Source organism: Bufo bufo, chromosome 3 (assembly GCF_905171765.1).
Source record: "Bufo bufo chromosome 3, aBufBuf1.1, whole genome shotgun sequence".
In the NCBI taxonomy this organism is placed as follows: Eukaryota; Metazoa; Chordata; class Amphibia; order Anura; family Bufonidae; genus Bufo; species Bufo bufo.
The window spans coordinates 199,516,971-199,523,204 of NC_053391.1; the positions used below are offsets into that span (position 1 = coordinate 199,516,971).

At 40.0% G+C, this 6,234-nt stretch overlaps 1 long non-coding RNA gene across 1 annotated transcript; it reads right to left on the minus strand.

The window, feature by feature from the left end:
- Positions 1-306: 306 nt before the first annotated feature.
- LOC120993303 lies at positions 307-2,430 on the minus strand. Its single transcript, XR_005777203.1, has 2 exons — positions 2,192-2,430; positions 307-536 (listed from the first exon to the last, which is right to left on the minus strand). It is a non-coding gene; the product is annotated as an uncharacterized LOC120993303 (long non-coding RNA).
- Positions 2,431-6,234: the final 3,804 nt, after the last annotated feature.

Consider the following 6,234-nt stretch of genomic DNA (forward strand, 5'->3'; position numbering starts at 1 on the left):
CTAAAAGATCTCTTGGTAATAGCCGACATAGGATCAGTGAGACAAGTCCATAGACAAACATTCTTCTGGATGCAGAAAAAGGGTACTTTTCCCTGTCTACATTGCCTCCAGTACTCCAATGTACTAAAGGGTCCCAACATATACCATCCACAATCAGGTAGAAATTTTCCCATTCATGCCTTTTTTACATGTGACTCCAACTATGTAGTTTATTTACTAAAATGCCCTTGTGGTTTGGTATATGTAAGATAAACCACTCAAAAAACTCAAAAATACGTGATCGAGTGTGTCAACATAAATCAAACATGAGACAGAAAAAACTTTTATTGCCAGTACGAGCACATTTTCATGCTGCCGGACATAATATTGCCCAACTCAAGTTCCAAATAATTGAACATGTTTCAATGTTTAGACGAGGGGGCGACAGGATCATTCTGCATCTTTCCATACTGACGTCATAATTGGCATTCCTTGTATTGTTGCTGTTTCTGGAATCTAATTTTTTCATTTCTTCTTTTCCTTCTCTGTCTCTTTATCTAGAAATACAAAAACACAAGGTTTATATATATATTATATATCCCAACCTTATCCATTACATCAGATTAGACTATATTTTACCCATTATTCATTTTAAATATTCCACCTTTCTGCAGCCACTCCCCTTTCCTCTCTCCCTTTCCTAAATCATACCCATGCGATTTATGTTAGACTGGACCATCGGATTCTCACTCAATAGCACTCTGAGCATGCACGGGTATAAGTTACTAACCACAACTTAGGTTACTTAGCACTAGAACGCATGCATGATCTATCGCTCCCCGGCACTCAGAACTAGGCTTGGCACACATCCTGAGTCCTGACATACAAATACAGCTACTGTGCATGTGCGCGTCTCTGCTCTGTGACCTGACACACACTACTACTCAGGTACAACTTATTAACAATAAAGCATTAGCTATTTAAGACACGCAGATCCCATAGTACATCCAGGGAGTGTGGTTGCACAGTTTATCCCCAGCGCTCTTTCGCCTATTCATACCTCTATTCCTGCTTCCTCTAGCGGCACCAGGTGAGAGAAGCATAATCAAATTTATCTTATAGTCTCATCCTTAATAAATCTAGTAGATATGGTAACATTATGGCTATACTTGATGAATGTTTACATTTTGAATACTTACCTTGAGTAACCTTGCCAGTCCTGAAATCAACCTTTTTCTCATCAGTAATACGAAGTGAACTTTTATCATACACATTATGTTTTCTATTAATTAACACTGGGATATATAGACATACAAAGTTGTCTTGTACTGATGCACATGACATTAGACAGTGATTTCTAAATTTTCTATTTTCTGTAACATTCTGCATTCTCTGATTTTGCTGTAGTTTGACAAAGGCCAATACAGGCCGAAACGTCATGAATTGTACAGCCGCGTATGAAATAAAGATATCACTATTGGATCAAGATTATTTTGTGCTGGAGCTTTGTACATTTTATGAGAAGGGGTGAGAACCCAGCTCTAGGACACTTTTGATATAGTATATTAAAAATAAGGGACCGTAGACTTTGCACAGGAGTCTGTCATGTGCTCGATAAGGGCATGTCGGTTTTCTGAGCCATAGATTCTAATGCAATTGACCTTCCCACTGAGGTGAAAGGTAGCCTCTTCACTAAACTTTTGTTAGGGAAAAGGGAGAGAACGGAGGATGTGAACAACCTACTGAGTGTGTGAAAACTCTAGTAGTAGTGACTGTCCCCCAAAGAACAAAAACCAAAAGGAAGAGGGAAAAAAGAAAAGGACAAAACGCCAATGTCACGACGGGGAGTGCGGAAAACCCCCTACCATACAATGTCATAAATATAAAGGTAGCAACTAAGCCTGGATGCTGGGATCAGGGAGCAGGTCACCTCCTAAAGCATCCCTAAATCTGGCCCTAATCTCTTATCTGTATGAGCCGACCCTGATAGTAGGAGGGCCCATACGCCGGACCCTCAGAAACCTGATATACCTGAATTACCCTGAAGTAAGGAGAAAGGGACAAGAGACCAACTGGTTCATCCACGACACGGATGAACCAGAGTCTCCCACAGGCCTAGCAACAAAGGACAACAACACCAAGGAAATGACAGGTAAGTAACAAGTGGCCAGAGACAACTGAACCAACAGCAACAGTAAATCTGGTCACTTACCTGCCGCAGCTGCTGGAAGACACCAATGAAGAACACAGCTGAAGTAACCTGGAACCCAAACAGACGCGCTGCCATCCAAACACCTTCCGGATGCAGTCCGTACTGACACACAGGAACCAGGACTCCAGCAACTGCACATCCTAGGAAAATGGTTAACCCTTTCGGGAAACCAACCCCCTTCCGGAGGGACAACACACACAGGGAAACGTCTTGCACACATGCAGGGACAAACACCAACAACATCCCAGACATGTAACAACAAGACGTGCAACAAGCCCTGAACATAAACCCACACCAAACATACAACAAGTGAGGTTGGGTAAATAGAGGATACAAGGGAAACAAAGGAATGACATTACTAAGAGACCTCGATGTCCAACAAAGTGGCCCTCAATGACTGGGCAGATGTAATAGCCACAGAATGGAGCATAGATTCCAGCCCACAGCAAGGCTAGAGCAACACTAACCTCCAAGCTACAAGCAAAGGCTAAATAGCTAGAAGAGACCACACCCTGATCTAACCAAGTCTGGATGTTAACCCCATGCACTCCACACAGCAGGGAGACACCACTTAAAGGGGAAGTGCACGTGCAAGCCACAAACTACACGTTGCCACAAGCAACGAGTCTGCACGGCAACCGCGTCACGGTCAAACACCAATATGACCGTGACAGCCAACCTCACATGTGTACCAAGGAGTTAGGTTATGTTACTCAAATGGGTAGAGTTTCTTCCATAACCACAGTCAATTGGGGGTCACCACAGTGGATTACAGATTATTAATTGTACTCAATTATGTAAACCGTAAAACAGAAAAGCTTAAAACATATGATAAATCTATAGAGAAAAAAAACTATAGAGAAAAAAAAAATACTATGATAAAAACATGTTAAGATATCAGAGTGTCTATTCACTTCACTGGGGGGTAGTCTGTGGGATAAACTCAAGACACCCAACAAACCAGAAATGACACCCTATAACCACACCGCCACACTTTTTGGAGTTTTTTTAAAACTATTTAAAGCCAAAGAAACCATTCTGTTGTGTATATGTATTTCTTATTATTTTTGTATTACTCTTGATGAAGGAGATCACCCCGAAATGCGTTGAGCAGAATCTGGAATAAAGATATTGCTAAGAAGCCCCTGTGTGACTGGCTGTCATCAATATCTGCGACTCTACAGGTGATCCTGGATAGGGGGGGATTGATTTGTTGGGTGTCTTGAGTTTATCCCACAGATTACCCCCCAGTGAGTATACACTCTGATATCTTAACATGTTTTTAACATGTTTTTAGCTTGTTGTTTTTTATATATTTTTTATCTATAGTTTTTTTTCCTGTATAGATTTATCATATGTTTTAAGCCTTTATGTTTTACGGTTTACATAATTGCGTACAATTTATAATCTGTAATTCACTATGTGGTGACCCCCAATTTACTGTGGTTATAGGAGAAACTCTACCCATTTGAGTAGCATAACCTAACTCGCTTTGACCTTTGACCTTTTCTTTTTTCTCTCTTCCTTTTTGTTTTTGTTCTTTGGGGGACAGTCACGACCACTAGAGTTTTCACACACTCAGTAGGTTGTTCACATCCTCCGTTCTCTTCCTTTCCCCCAGCAAAATTATAGTACACATGGGCATCTTGCCCTATTTGATTGACTTTACATCTGCCTCCCTCTTAAACTTTTACTTACAGTGTACCACCTTTCCACTTTACCGGCTTATTCCAACACATTTAAAGCTTTCTCCTCGCCTCCCATCACCATTGGCGCCTCTAGTTTTTCTTTTCTCTTTGGGAAGAACCCCTCCCAGAGGATCAGATTAAACCTCGCTCTTTTTTTTCTCTTTCTTATTGCATACTCTTCACTAAACACCAAAATGTCTGTAGATTTGTAGTTTCAGCTTCTGAAGAATTTGTCATCCGTAAGGCTTACAATGCATACTTTTATACTCCATACCATGGTTTGTGGCACTTGTAGTTCCTCACTAGTCAGCCTGGTCAACTTTCTATATTTGTATACGGCTCAAGTTCTGTTCACTTTCTCTTCCGAAGTCTTTGGGAGACCCAGACTTTTCCCATGGCGTAAATAGCCAGTGGTTTTGAATTGCTTCACCCAATGCGAAGTACAGTTTCTATGCGCAGCACATTAACCAGGTGAATTCTGAACATTTTGCTGTATTCTCAGAACAGACTCCATTCTTGGAAATTCCAACACAAAAAAATATTTTCTTGCTCCAGTGTTATCATCTTAAACCTGCCCCATTTGTTTGCAGGTTAAAACTAACCTAAGGGGCAGATTCATGAAAACTGTCTAAAAAAAACCTGACTTTGTTGCCCATAGCAACCAATTACAGCACAGTTAAATTTTTGAAGACCAAAATGTGTTTAACATAAAAAATGAAAATCAGAGATCATATAGTAAATGACAATCTGTTTCCTACAAAGCTAGAACCAGCCCTGTACCTCACATGGATCCAGAGACCTCCACATTCATTGCCCTGCTAGATTTATATCAAGATGACAGCTCAAGGGGCATATCCATTTTGCTGCAGCTAAGGATGCGTGTCCATGTTCGCCCTATCACAGCTCAAGAGGCAGTTGAAGGACCTAATTGGGCATGTGTGGCCTTCTCAGTGAGCTGGAAAAAGAAATATGAAAAGAAACATACAGCAGGTGGCGCTATACAGATACATTTTATTGAATAACTCAGTGGCTATGCAAAATTTTTAATTACATGTAATTACAAAATTATTCAGATCCAGGAGTTGGTTTGAAAACTGTAGAACACTTTTCATGGGACAACCCCTTTAAACTACAGGCCTTTACTTTTGCACTAACCTTTTTGAATCCCCTGTAAAAATAAAATAAAAGACAAAGGTTTTTTTTGTCTTTTCCCCTTCATACATAAGATTAATATAATCTAAAGCAAATTCTTAATAAAAGTAAATAAAATGTTCTTAGTCCAACATTTAATTGAAAATGCATAAAAAAAACTGGAAGAGGACAATGGAACTGTCTTGTTAAAGTCATTTTTCAGTAACTAGCAGTTGCATACCCATGATATTCTTTGCTTTGGAAATCTATATATTATCACAAATACTGTCAGGTAGGCTTAACAGTGTTTAACAAGATATTGGAAAGCCTGTAACATCTCCTCGTTAACACTGGCTCTTTACGAGCTGTGAATGCAAGCGTCCTGACAGAAGGCCCGTTGTTATTGTTTCACTCCTCGCTTAGTAAAAGTGATGCTACTTAGAATGGAGTTTGGACAACATTATTAAGGGTGTTAGGCAGCGCCCTTTAATCTGTCAGCTTGGAGCAGAGTTTGCATTGTGTGGGGAGGATAGGGCAAGTGCTGTCACTCTGTAGACTCCAGGTGGCCTTGTGAAATGAAGGGGCAGATCACTGCGTGACAAGTTTGGACTATGAGGCAAGTTGATTAGCTGAGAGCTGAAACCATGCAGCTTCTCTGCTGATAGTGTAAGCTGATTGAAAACTGTTTACATGAAAGCCCATGGGAGCCAAGAAATTAGTAGGCCGGATTAACCGGTCCACTATTATAAGGGTTAATACTGTGTTCGATTGAAAGTAGCCTACATATCAGCTGGTTTCTTTTTTATCTGGAATTTGAAAGTGCATGTACAATAGTAGATTGTACTTTGCACCCGTTCCAGACTATTTTTCCTTTTTATTTTCCTTTGTCTTTTTTTTTTTTTTTTTCACATTGCCATACGAGGGCTTGCTTTTGTTGTATTTTCTAATTAAATTAAATTACATTCTAATTAAGTATTCTAATTTCCCTGCCTGACGGTAAAGCTAAGGCAATTGGAAACAAAACTAAGAACACCCTATGCAAATCCAAGAGTATGCAGTGATAGGGGATATAGGAAATGTTTAATTATAAAACGAAAGAAAAAACACTTTCCTTTCACAAGAGAAAACACACACTAGCGAATGTTGCCACAATGATATGGTGGTGCTCCATGCAGCAGTATTAATCCAATATGAGTCCAGAACAAAAGAGGTCCAAAGCATGGC